Raw genomic sequence first — 14,564 nt, 5'->3', positions numbered from 1 at the left:
CTAGCTCACTCTGCCTTCTGTTTTTCCTCCCAGCTCGCCATCCCCACAGCAGTGACTGCTTTCAACCAACCAGGCACTCTCTCCATCACGGGACACCTCCGAACTGCTCCAAAGCTTCCATGGATCTGAAAACTGATTGCTGGCAGATGGGACCAGTACTGCCTCACTCACCAAACTCCCCCCTGCTCCCTGATGGTTAAGGCTGGGCACTTCACCCACATGCTGCCCTTGCTTTGCTTCTCTGGGTATACAAATTTTGCTGTAAATCAATGATCTTTTGATTTAGCGGGAAAGGGTATTACACGCAAGGAAGGAGCCGGTAACGAACTTAAATGTGCACTCTTTCATAGAGCAGTGTGGAATTAACAGACCCAGGAAGGGGAACTTCCTGCCCTGGTGGGGTGGCTTTTCACTCGGTCTCTTTTTACTGAGTTCTTCTTTTCCCTGCAGGCTCTTTCCGTTTCTGGTCCCCAAGTTCTGTGTCTGACCTCATGGAGTGTCAAAAGGCAACAAAAACATAAAAAAGGCCAAATATAGCAAAAGCAGAGGAGGAAAGAAAAGGGAGGACGCCTGCATTCTTTACATTTCCAGAGACACGCGGATTCCTTGGGTTCTTCTACCTGGAAATTGCTCTTTTCCCATCTGGTTTCTCTGACTCCATCTAGGGAACCAGAAGATGGACAGCAGCTGAAATGAGCCCCTCCCTTAAATCCAAGCCATGTCTGCAGAAGTCAGTGATTTTACAGCTTTCTCTGAAGGAGGAGGGAGGGGGCTATTATCCTAACTATTCTTTCTACCCCTGTCTCTTGTTTTAAGAGATACATCTAAAGCATAGGGCACTCAAAGGTTGAAAATAAAAGGATGGAGAAAAAGATCTGTCCATACTATACTACCCAAAGGACTGTGGTACTTAGATAAATAACAGACGAAATGGACTTGAAGATAAAAAGCATTAGAAGGCATAGAGCTGGTCTCTGCATAATGGCAGTATGTTCTATTTAGCAAGAAGATACAGACATTCTATACCGGGATACACTGGGTAAAATATCCCTAGACAGATGAAACAAAAAATGGACAGAACTGAAGGGGAAATTGATAAATCCACCCTTGCAATTCTTTCAATTATTGATAAGCCAATCACATGATCAATGAACAACGATATGGGCAATCCACACAAACCACAACCTTGATCCACATGGAATTCTGCCTTCAGTGCTAGAGACGTAGAGGGCCCTGATCACTTGCAGACACTAATTGTACAACCGCTAGGCCACACAGTAGCCTCCATAAATCTTACAGAATAGGCTTCATAGTCTTTGTTCTCTGATTACATCGCTATGAAGTAAGAAACTTCTTGGTCCGACACCCAGGCTGGAGTGCAGTGGTGCAATCATAGTTGATGGCAGCCTTGACCTACTGGGCTTAAGTGATCCTCCCTGCCCCAGCCTCCCAAACAGCTAGGGCCATTGGTGCTTGCCACTATACCGAGCTAATTTTTTTTTTTTTTTTTTTAAGAGATGAAGTCTTGTTATATTGCCCAGGCTGGTCTCAAACTCCTGGCCTAAAGTGATCCTCTTGCTTCAGCCTCCCAAAGTGCTGGGATTACAGGTGTGAATCACTGGTGCCTGGCCAAATTAAAAGTTAATACAAAAAGATATATTTTTAAAATGTTCATTAGTTGGGAATTTAAAAACACACTGCTAAATAACTTGTGGGTGAGAGAAGAATTTTTTTTTTTTTGAGACGGAGTCTTACTCTGTCACCAGGCTGGAGTGCAGTGGCATGATCTCAGCTCACTGAAACCTCCACCTCCTGGGTTCATGAGATTGTCCTGCCTCAGCCTCCCAAGTATCTGGGACTACAGGTGCATGCTACCACGCCCAGCTAATTTTTGTATTTTTAGTAGAGATGGGGTTTCACCATGTTGGCCAGGATGGTCTTGATCTCTTGACTTTGTGATCCACCTGCCTTGGCCTCCCAGAGTGCTGAGATTACAGGCATGAGCCACCATGCCTCGCTGAGAAGAAATATTAATGCAAGTTGAAAAAGAGCCAAAAGGCATGCAGTGGGCATCCTTTCAAACTGGAAACTTCGTCCTTTGAAGGTCACCATATGACTCTCTGACAATGACCTTGTTTTTTGAGTACTAAGAGAAAATAAAACAAATGTCCCAGGCTTGTCATGTGCCCTTCGGTCTCAGACCTTGGGTCAGCTATTTCTACAAGGAGTGTTGTTTCCTGTTAGAGGAGAATGGTATTTGGATACCAAAATACAGGTGCAAAGGTGCTTACTGTCCCTGTAATGGTACACCTAGGACACCCTGCCTTGTTTCTGCTTCTACAAATATTAACATTAAAATATCAACTATTGAATATTGACACTTGAATTCTCAGAATAAACTTGTAATTTTTGTAAGATTACAAGTTCATTCTGAGAATTCAAGTGTCAATATTCAATAGCTGATATTTTAATGTTAATATTGAACATTTAAACAAAGTTAAATTTAAATATTAAATAGTTTAATTTAAAAAAATCAATTTATTTAACTTAAATGTTTAAAACTTAATACTATTTAAAAACAAAATCCAGGAAATAGAAACTTTCTAAATTTTACATTTGCATTTCCTTTCTTTTATAGTGAAAATCGTGTCTCACCTATGATCTAACTTGGCTTGTTTAAAAATAACAATATTTTTACTCAACAGTAAAGCAAAACAAATATGGCTGGAGAGCTTTTGCAGTTTTATTTTACTTTAGATCTCAAAATATGTCCCACTAAGAAAGTATGCTCTAAGTTCCATATTCTAAAGTTGTGTGAAATATTTCTTAATACTCTTTATGTGATTATACTATCAATTTTATGCACGATTAGGCCCATTCATTTCAGTTTGGTTCAAATTTTTAGGGATTTACTTATTTTGTTTTGTTTATTTCCTTCCCTCCCTCCCTCCCTCCCTCTCTCCCTCTCTCCCTCCCTCCCTTCCTTCCTTCTTTCCTTCCTTCCTTTCTCTCTTCCCCTCTCTCCCTTTCCCAGGCTGGAGTGCTGTGGCAAGATTATCTTAGCTCACTGCAGCCTCGACCTCCTGGGCTCAAGTTATCCTCCTGCCTCAGCCTCCTGAGTAGCTGGAACTACAGGCATGTGCCACCACACCCAGCTAACCTTTCACATTTTCGAGTAGATACAAAGTCTTGCTATGTTGTCCAGGCTTATCTTGAACTCCAAGGCTCAAGTGATCCTCCCACCTCAGTCTCCCAAAGTGCTGGGATTACAGGCATGAGTCACAGAGTCTGGTTTTCTTACTTTGTTTTGATTTAATTTTATTTTTAAAGAAAGGTATTTTAAGCAATTACATGGTTCCAATGTCAAAACCACGTAACACACAATATTCAAGGAAGTTGGAATTCCATCTCTGTTCCCTCCACCCATCCCTCCCTGGCCCTGTAGGTAACCATCTGTAATTAGTTGCTGGCTTGAAAGAGAGAGAGGAGAGTTGAAAGAATGAGAGAGAGAGAAAGAGAATTCCTCCCTTTTAAACTCAAAATCTAACATACTGTATGAGTGAGGAAAGGCTGTACTGTCACAGATTTGGCAACAGCCCCAATTCTGAGGTGCTTAATCCCACAAGAGGTCATTTCTCACTCATGCAGCTTCTCCACCGAGAGTCCAGAGGAGGCATCTCTGCAAGGTGAAGGGCCCACGCCTACCTCCCTGCCCTCCTGCAGTTGTGCAGGCTGGAGCGCACGCTCCCGTACTTGCCACGACAGGGAAGTGGAAACAGCTGAGACCGTGGGCAGCCTTTGCCAATTTCCTGAGCCAGCACCAACCCTTCCCTCCCTCTTCCATGTTCATGCTATTATTGTTAAATCTCTAATTTTTTGTATTAAGTCTCTTCAATCTGGAAATGTCTAAATTGGTCTCTATTTTCCCTAGCAAACTCTGACTGATACAGGTGGAGCCTGTCTCTTATTTTCGCCAATTTGGCATCTTACAATTTCCAACTCTCGTGGAGAGAGGGGCGGATATCTCAGGTTGGGAGGCACCCCTAATGTCACAGCCCTCAGAAAAAAGGAGCATTAGCTTCAGCAGATACTCAGACATATGACAGAGCTGTGCTTGTGGAGATGGCTAAAGTTCTGGGGCAGGAAGAGAAAAAGGCCACGAAATAGACTTGAGAACCCAGGAATAGGTTCAACCCAGGAAACTGTGAGTGATGACACGGCGTTGGCTTTCAAACCACAGGCAAAAACTGGATTATTTACCATATCATTTCAGGCAAATAGACAAGCCATTTTTACAAATATGATAGGACATTGGATTTTGACCACATTCTATTTACAAAAATAAGTTTCGCTGGACCCAGGTGATCTTCCTGCCTCAGCCTCCCTAGTAGCCAGGACTACAGCCATGAGCCACTGAGCTTGGCTCATTTCAAAACTTTTTTTGTAGAGATGGGGTCTCGCTTTATTGCTCAGGTTGGCCTCAAACTCCTGGCCTCAAGTAATCCTCTTGCATCAGCTTCCCAAAGTGTTAGGATTGTAGGTGTGAGCCACCACACTCAACAAAAATGTAAGCTTTACGAAAGCAGAAACTCCGTGTTTCACTGCTGAATTTCCAGTACAAGCACAGTGCCCGGGACTTGGGGAGAAGCCCTGTAACCGTTTCCTGAATAAATCCTGATTATCCAATAAGACATTTGCATGGATTAGTCCAGGAATCAGAAAAGGTGACTTGTCGGCCAACTTCCAGCCCTCCTCTTGTTACTGTAAATAAAGTTTTATTGAAACACAGCTATATGTTAGCTTACTTTTGCACCACGGTGACAGAGGTAAGTAGTTGCCACTGAGACTGTCTGACCTGCGGAGCTGAAAACTACTGTCTGGCCTTTTACTGAAAAAGTTTACCCACTTCTGTATTGGTTGATCAGATCAGCCAGTTGCCCCTAGGAGGGCAGCACTTTGGAGGAAAAAATACAGGATTCATTTTGATTTTTCCACACTTCCTTTTTCACTTTATCCGTCATTTATTTAGTCAGACATTGTACCGAGACCTCAGATTCTATGGATGGATAGGGAGCCAGCAAAGCTGGAGCAGAAAGATGTGTCAATAGAGGTCCACTGTCCTTACATGCAACTCCAAACTTCAAAAGTTCTGCAAACTGAGTTTTTGGAGCTCTGTTGGCTGCAAAACCTGACCTGAGCTGACGAGTGACTATTTATAATCATTATTTTCCCCACCTTCTCTGAGTATTCACATATTTTGCTGCAGAAATATTAATGGTTTTGATCATGGGGTGCTGCATTAGGATCCTTCGGGGGTTTTAACGCAAAATAGAGCAGCCGCAGATGCAACATATTATCTTTTTGAAAGCTGCAAAATGCTGAATTCCGAAACACATCTGGCCCCAAGGGTTTCAGATAACACACCTTGGCTTCTAATTGTAACATGAAAAACAGAGGGCTTGACTTTGTACAGTGGGAGAAGAAAAATCCTATAAAACTGTGGAGGCTTGGTGGCTCAGGTGGGCAGCTCTTAATGGGCATCTGGTCGCTAAGTATATATTAGGCATTCAGGAACGTCTGGGGAGATGACAGAAGAAGAAAGGGAGAGTTCCAGAATAAGTCAGAAAAATGAAAAGCAAATTTCTCATTTTTCCTAGATCTGACCCTATCTGAGGCCTCATCTGTTATGAGTTGAACTCATTCACCTCCCAGTAAAATCGTGCCACTTCTATGATGTTGATGTCTTTCTGACCCTTTCCACAACCTTTTCTTTTTGACCGATGTCCCCTTTCCTAGATATCTAGTATTCTCATGTTGGAGACATTCCCCTACATTTCTGATTCTGGTTCTGGTGAGGACACTGGAATGACAGAACTCCCTGTCCCCAGCCTTCTATATCACTGGCTCAGGGGTCAACACCTGGTGTGTTCTGATTGGAAAGGGCAGGTCACATGTCCCAGCTTGAGCTGCAAAGGAGGCTGGGAAAATGAGGTGTAGCATTTTCAGTCCTGGTCATGGGGGCAGTCTGCACCCACACCTGTGGACCCCCTCCCCCCAGTCCCCAAGAAGGTGAGAACTTGCCAAATGCTAAGAGGGGTTAAGATACTGGGCATGTAGGATGAATGACACATTGGCTGATGTGTTGGAGAAGTAGAATGATGGCAAAACAAAATGGAGCTAGAAAACCAATGAAATCATGGAAATTCCAAAATGATCTATTGTTTGGATTGTGTTTGCTATAAATGGATGTCAATCTTTGCATTTTTTTTCTAGCCGCAATTTAGAATTAAATTATACTTTCAGAAGCTAGTCATTTTTTTATGGACTGATTGAATGACTTCATTGATTTGAAAGAATATTCAGCCAGCTACCTTTAATTGCTTTCTCCCTTTAAATCAAAGGTGCTTAGATTCAGGCCTAGGTCTGCTCCAAATTAAGTGATTATATGTTGTTACCTCCATACTCTCCTCTAATTTCTTGCAAGTAAATGGTCTATTCACTTCCCCTCCTAAAAGTAATGATCCATTCACAGAGGAAACAGGTGCCATCCTGGGTGATTGGCTTTCTGGGGAGAGGTGGATTTTCATAGTATAGGCATCTCCCTTAGAATTCTTATTAAAAGGACCAAACTGAAGGGTAGAGAGTGATAACAGGAATGGTTGCTAGGATGACAAAGTAGGAAAAGTGGTGTCTGTAATCGAGTTGCTTTTCTCTTTGCTGGATTTTATTCATTAAAAAATGGAGAGTGGCCCTTGGAGCAGCAGCCGCCGCGACCGCCGCCACCCAGAAAGAAGTCAGAGACCCTGCGAGGTCGCTGCCACCGCCATGCCCAAGAATAAAGATCTTTTTATACAGAAACCACCAGCTATGCCTTGGGATCAAAATCCTGAACAATCAAATGGAAATTACAGTGAAGATGAACAAAAGGGAAAGCAGAAATCAAGAGAAGGAGGAGGAGAAGCTGGCGGAAAGAGAGAGCAAGAAAAAGAGGAGGAAATCGAAAAGGAGATGGAAGATGAACAGGAAGTAAAAAGCAAAAGGGAAAATGCGAAACAGAAACAGTATGCCAGGACAAGAGTAGTCAGCACATCCCTCATGGACACTCTGGGCAAAGTTTAAGTTAAACAGGTGCCCCACGATACAAGAGAGTCTATCACTCTCATTTGAATTTGGCATGGCACATAAGCAGATAAGTCAATGGTTCCATAAAAAGAGGAAGAAATATAATAAAGAAATGTCCAAGAGAAAGCATAAGAAAAAACATATGAGATGGGGTCTCTGTGTTGCCGATGCTGGTCTTGAACTCCTGCCCTCAAGCAACCTTCCTACCTTAGCCTCCAGAAATGCTGTGATTACAAGCGGGAGCCATTGCACCTGGCTGACGAGTTTTATATGACACCATTCTTACCAATAAATGGAATTCTGTAAGGATAAACAAGAAAATATTAACCATTGTTAATTCTGTGGAGTAGAACTAAATGAGGGGAGTGCAAAGGAGTTTTTATACATTTTATTTTTACCCTACTGTATGTAGGGTAAAATGGATGTTAATTTTATTTAAGAAAAAAATATCAAGAAAGAAATTATCAACCTCTGGAAAAAAAAATGGAGAGTGATTGAACATCTACTCTGTGTAGAGTTCTACTACCATGGCAGCATCATCTCTCTCTCTCTCTCTCTCTCTCTCTCCATGGCATAGGTGAGGGGTGTTGAGATCTCTCTCTCTCTCTGTATGTATGTATCTATGCATGCATGTACTATCTCTATGTATCTATCTATCTATCTATTTATCTATCTATCATCTCTCTATGGCATAGGTGAGGGATGTTGAGATCTATCTCTCTCTCTGTATCTATGTATCTATGTATGCATGTACTGTCTCTATCTATCTATGGCATAAGGTCAAGGCCATTGAGATCTGTCCCTCTCTATGTATCTATGTACGTATGTACATATCTATCTATCTATTATCTATTTACCTATGGCATAAGGTCAGAGCCGTTGAGATCTCTATGTATCTGTCTATTTATGGCATAAAGGTGGGGTTATTGAAATCTCTCTCTCTCTCTCTCTCTCTCTCTCTCTCTCTTTCTCTGTATCTAAGTATCTATGGCATAGGTCAGGGGTGTTGAGATCTCTCTCTATGTATGGATATATGTATGTATGTATCTATCTGTCTGTCTATCGCATAAGGTCAGGGATGTTGAGAGCCGTCTCTCCCTCTCTCTCTGCATATACACTGTACTGTCAGAGAGGACTTGAAGGGCATAGGTGAGAAGGAGGTTGTAGGTGGGAGGCAAAGCCCAAGCAGAGAGACAGAGGTAAAAATGAAAAAAACAAACAAACGCACGACTGAGGACAATGACGATGTGATGATGTCTCAGTCGGTCAGTGTTAGGCATATGGATCCGTGCCAGTTGTCACAGCTTTGGTAGGAATAGCTTCTTGTGGAATAAAAATCCTTTGAAATGCAGCTTCTTGGGCACCTTGAAAAGCAGAGAATGTAAGTGGCTATCATGAAATGCAATCTAGTTAGAACAAATTGTCCAGGCATGAAGGTGAATTCGCTGCAGGGATGCTGACGGGTAGGGGCTGCCTGATGTGGTGACTACCATCTGCTCTATTATAAGGTGATAATTATTCGAAATGACCTCTCAGCCCATCTCTAGACTAGCATAGAAGAGAGACAATATTCCCCAATCCACTTAAAAGAACCTTTTGTGTCTGAATTCTGTTTGAAGGAAGGGAACTCAGAATTGACAGGGAGTAGTAGATAGTAGATGGAGACAGCTGGGGGCCTGGGTGAGGCAGGGGCTTAGGAGCTGTGGGAAGTAAAAAAGTTCCTCTTCAAATTTTCCTTTCTTGTTTAAGAAAAATTCATATGTGTTAAAAATAATAGTTTGTTTTAAAAACTTTCTTCAAAAGCCTTCTTGCCTTTTTGCTAGAAGCCCTATCCTATGTAGCTGTTAGCCATGCTCACAGCCACGTAGTACATTCTATGTCCTTGTGTACTAAGATATCTGTGCTGGATGTGCTCACAGGTATGTCCCAGCTTGCACCTATGGCCCTTCCTTATTTGGGCTTCCTTTTCTTTGCTCGCCATTGCTTTTACTTGTTTAGAAAAGTTTTCAGTTGTTAGCCAATTGGGTTTCAGTTTAGATTGTGTGGTCTGGCTCCAGCCAATGGAGATCAAATGCAGCAGTAAGGACAATCCCAAATGCATAAGAAATAAATACATCTGCTTTCCTTTGTTCATTGTACTCTCCTGGCAAGATTACTAATGGGAGCACCCTTTCTGTAGGAAGTAAAAAGAATTGCTTTGCTGAGAGATTTTTTGTACCAGTGCTAATTTTTCTTGTGGCACCAAAAAGAAAAATTTTATGCATAACAGGAGTTGAATGTTCTCAGGGAAACTTTTATGCCAACATTTCCTAGAGGCAAGGACTTTGATGCATGGTAAAAAGGAATGAAGAATCCACGAAAGTGTCACAAAAGAGAGAAGGAAGAAAGAAAGTCAAGGCCTCCCTTGTCAGCATTGTTGTCCATTTCTGCGTCTGTGTAAGATTCTATTGCCTTCCGGAAACATCGCCTCCCCTCTGAGGCCCACATTCCTTATCTTTCCCAATTGTGAACATTATCCAAGGACCAATCTTGGCATGAAGGCATCAATGTGAGTACTTTTGATAATCTTCTTTTCCTTGAAGACCACTGGTGTTCTTAAGACTTTTTTTTTTCTTTGAATCAGGGTCTTGCTCTGTTGCCCAGACTGGAGTGCAGTGGTGCAATTTCAGCTCACTACAGCCTCTGCGTCCCGGGCTCAAGTGATCCTCCTGCCTCAGCCTCCCAAGTAGCTGGGACTACAGGTTCAGAGCCACCATGCTCAGCTGATTTTTGTATTGTTATTAGACACTGGGTTTCACCATGTTGGCCAGGCTGGTCTCAAACTCCTGAGCTCAAGTAACCCACCTGCCTTGGCCTCCCAAAGTGCTGGGATTACAGATGCGATGGGGTAGATAGCTACCTGGTACCTGGTCCTGGGTGATTTAGGGCAGGGGAAACAGTGGTTTGGTGTGTGGGAGTTAGATAAAGGAGGGGGTCAGCTTGGCTAGGAGATGCATGTCTGAAATTCAGTTGCTCTCCATCTTTAGAAGTCAGCGAGCTCTTGGGAAGGGCAGTCTCTCCCTGGCCAGCAATATTTTCAAAATGTAAACATGGTAAGACAGAAAATTCAAGACATGATGAATACAGATGTATTTAGCTTTAGTAGATGTTGCTCAACAATTTACCAAAGGGGGTTGTACCAGTTCACTCAGTTCACTCTTTCATTGTGATAAAAGGCAGTTCCAGCTGCTTCACAGGATGGACTAGCACGTGTTACAACACCACAGCCTTTTTTTTTTTTTTCTTAATTTTAGCCATTCTGATGGATATGTAGTTGTATATCATTGTGGTTTTAGTTTGCTCTTCTCTACTGAGCACCTTTTAATATGCTTATTCAAGCTGGGCACAGTGGTTGCTCACGCCTATAATCCTACAGGTTTGGGAGGCTGGGATGGGAGGATCAGTCGAGTCCAGGAGTTCAAGACCAGCCTGGGCAACACAGTGAGTCCTCATCTGTAAAACGAAACACAGAAAAATTAGCGGGGCGTGGTAGTGCACACCTGTAGTCCCAGCTACTTGGGAGGCTGAGGTGGGAGGATCACTTGAGCTCAGGAGTTGGAGGCTGCAGTGAGCCATGGCAGTGCCACTGTACTCCAGTCTGGGCAACAGAATGATACCTTGACTCTAAAAATAAATACATAACAATAAATAAGTATTCGGCTAGGCCGTGTTTTTTGTGAAATGTTTGCTCAGATCTGTTTCCCACCTTGTAATTAGGCTATGTTTATCCCCTTTACGTACTTAGTATGATTTCTTTGTCAGAGCTCTATGTTGTGAATATCTTATCCATGTGTGTGAATTTTCTTTTCCTGTCCTTCATAATATTTTCTGATGAACGGAATTTTTTAGCATCAAGTATAACGTTTGAGTCTTCTCTCTCTCTCTCTGTTTTTTGTTTTGAGATGGCGTCTTACTCTGTCGCCCAGGCTGGAGTGCAGTGGCACGATTTCGGCTCACTGCAACCTCCGCCTCCCAGGTTCAAGCGATTCTCCTGCCTCAGCCTCCTGAGCAGCTGGGAACACAGGCACCCAACACGATGGCCAGCTAATTTTTGTGTTTTTAGTAGAGACAGGGTTGCACCATATTAGCCAGGCTGGTTTTGAATTCCTGACCTCAGGTGATCCCCCCACCTCGACCTCCCAAAGTGCTGGGATTACAGGCATGAGCTACCGCGCTTGGCTGAGTCTTCTCTTTTATGGTGAGTTCCTTCTGGAGTGCAGTGGTGTGATCTGCAACCTCCGCCTCCCAGGTTCAAGCAATTCTTCCGCCTCAGACTCCTGAGTAGCTGGGACTACAGGCGTGCGCCACAATGCCTAGCTAATTTTTTGTATTTTTAGTAGCGACTAGGTTTCACCATGTTGGCCAGGATGGTCTTGATCTCTTGGCCTCATTATCTGCCCACCTTGGCGTTCCAAAGTGCTGGGATTACAGGTGTGAGCCACTGCACCCGGCCCCCTCTGTATTATTTATAAGAATTTGGTTCATACTCCGAGTCCTGCCAATTGTATGCTATGTTTTCTTCTGAAAGCTATTTTTGTCTTCTCACATTTGGATCTATGGCTTATAGCAAATACATCTTTTTTTTTCCCCCCCCACCGGGATGGAAGGCGTCAGGATTCCTATTTTTCTTTCCATCTGGATGTCTAAAGACTCCAGCATCATTTATTGAAAAGATCCCGTCTTCCCTTCAGAATGGCGGTGGTGCTGTTGTTGATGAAGTGACCGTTCGTGTGTGGGTCTGAGTCAGGACTCTGGGCTCAGCTTCCCTGGTCTCTTTATCTGCCTTTGTGTCAATAGCATGCTGAAATCCTTGCTATAGCTTTAGTGAAAGTCTATATTCTGTTCTTACTTTATTCAGCCAACCTTGTCTCTCACAATTTTGCAGAATAAACTCTCTAGTTTAGTGAGACTAGCTTTTTAAATGTTTGCCTGTTTATTTGCCTTTTTGTTTTTGTGTTTAGAAATCAAAATGAAAAATGACTTGAGTGCAATTTTTTTTTTTTTTTTTTTGAGACAGAATCTTGTTCTGTTGCCCAGGCTGGAGTGCAGTGGCATGATCTTGGTTCACTGCAACCTCTGTCTCCCAGGTTCAAGCGATTCTTCTGCCTCAGCCTCCTGAGTAGCTGGGATTACAGGTATATGCTAATTCTTTTGTATTTTTAGTAGAGACAGGGTTTCTACTATCTTGGCCAGGCTGGTCTTGAACTCCTGACCTGGTGATCCACCTGCCTCGGCCTCCCAAAGTGCTGTGATTACAGGCGTGAGCCACCGGAGTGCAAATGTTAAACTATTGAACCCTGTTGTGCTCTGGTTGGGGCTGAAGGGAGGGGGGTGCTGGTGCTGAAGCTGACCCCTTTGGCTCCCCTCCAGCCTCATGTCTACCATTCATTCACTCAATCGTGTTCATTCCATGGGTATTTATTGAGTGTCTACTATGCACCAGCCTCCTGTGCAAAGCAACAGGAAAATAGCGGTCTCCTTAAAGCTTCTAGCTTAGAGAAGGAGCCCTAGAAAGATGTTGTAAACCGCAAACAAATCATGTATTAAAATCATCAATTGTGGCCAGGCACGGTGGCTCACACCTGTAATCCCAGCACTTTGGGAGGCCAAGACATGCAGATCACAAGGTCAGGAGTTTGAGACCAGCCTGGCTAATATGGTGAAACCCCATTGCCAGGCGTGGTGGTGGGCACCTAGTGTCTCAGCTACTTAGGAGGCCGAGGCAGAAGAATGGCTTGAACCTGGGAGACAAAGTTTGCAGTGAACCGAGATTGCGCCACTGCACTCCAGCCTGGGCAACAGAGTGAGACTTTGACTCAAAAAAAATAATATATTGTAATCATATGTCATAATTACAGCTTATGATTAGGGCTTTGAGGAACACAGAACATGGTGAAAGAGAGCAATGAAAGCAAAACTCCTTATGTAAGTGGTCTGGGAGAGCTCACAAGCCAAGGCTTGGAGGCTGAGAAGGAGCCGGCCTTGCAAAGGAAAAGCTTGTTCTCAGCTGGGAAGTTCATGCACCTGCAAAGGTCTCAAGGCAGGTTCCCAAAGGATGGATTCCAAAAACTAAAGACAGGAGCACACACAGCTGCAGTGACAACTCTTAAATAATGGATTCATCTAGAACTGATTTCTTCAGTGGTTGTAAGTTCTCGGAACATAAGGACTGGGTCCAGTAGCCTTTTTTTTTTTTTTAATTTCTCAAATAATTTGCTGTAGCAAGAAGAACACAGTGTGATGATTACAAAGTATTTGTGGAACAGAGTTGTCAACACATTGTCAGAAGCTAGAGGTGCATGACTGGAAAGGCTGACAAGCCACCTTTGGCTTTTTTCACTGGTGAATTATTTGTCTTGTTTCGGTCTTGGAAAAAGAACAAAATCAAATGAGTAGGCTTCCAGGAGCATGCCCTGCATCTTATGGTTCATATTTCAAGATTTATCATCACTCATTTGTAACTTCTTTGTTCATGAATGAGGTCCACAGTACTCTTCATTACCTTTTAGGTACATTGTGAAGAATGTGAATGAGTAAGTAAGTAATTAACAATGACATATAACTCTGAGCACTCTTCCCTCCCATCCTCTTTCAGCCATCTTTCCACGCCGCCACAATGGTCCACATGAACGTCCTGGCTGATGCTCTCTGGAGCATCAACAATGCCAAAGAGAGAGGCAAATGCCAGCTGCTTATCAGGCCGTGCTCCAAAGTCATCGTCTGGTTTCTCACTGTGATGATGAAGCACGGTTACGTTGGTGAATTTGAAATCATTGATGATCACAGAGCTGGGAAAATTGTTGTGAATTTCACAGGCAGGCTAAGAAAGTGTGGAGTGATCGGCCCCAGATTTGATGTGCAACTCAAAGATCTAGAAAATGGCAGAATAATCTGCTTCCGTCCCGCCAGTTTTGTTTCATTGTACTGACAACCTCAGCTGGCATCATGGACCATGAAGAAGCAAGACAAAAACACACAGGAGGGAAAATCCTGGGATTCTTTTTCTGGGGATGTTAATACATATATTTACAAGTAAAATGCCTCATGGACAAAAAACGTAATTAACAATGATAACGTCTTCTGAACCTGGGGTGGGTAAAAATGAAATATTGGCTGTTATTGGGCCATAGGTTTGGCTGAAAACCACTATTTTTATCATGAACTCATTCAATAATAGGAGATGGAAAGAAAGCCTGGGAAGAGATATCATGTAATTAACCATGGGCCACGGTGGTGAATCAATGGACATTCCCACCATATTTGAAGTAGCATTTGGAGGGCGGGCTCCAGAGCGTCTACACCTCTTCCCATCTCTGCGCCATCCTTCTTGGCGGTGTGACCCTAAAAAGTCACTTAATACCACCATGTCTCAGTTTCTTCATTCATAAAGGGAAGCTTTTACT

At 43.1% G+C, this 14,564-nt stretch overlaps 1 pseudogene; it reads left to right on the top strand.

Annotated features, from left to right (window-relative positions):
* Positions 1–13,774: 13,774 nt before the first annotated feature.
* LOC116537399 lies at positions 13,775–14,217 on the top strand (annotated as a pseudogene).
* Positions 14,218–14,564: the final 347 nt, after the last annotated feature.

The sequence above is a fragment of the Sapajus apella genome, unplaced genomic scaffold (assembly GCF_009761245.1).
Source record: "Sapajus apella isolate SASKATOON/1434 unplaced genomic scaffold, GSC_monkey_1.0 scaffold110, whole genome shotgun sequence".
Lineage (NCBI taxonomy): Eukaryota > Metazoa > Chordata > Mammalia > Primates > Cebidae > Sapajus > Sapajus apella.
The sequence above is the reverse complement of the archived record's forward strand: the minus strand, read 5'-3'. Positions and strand labels throughout refer to the sequence as shown.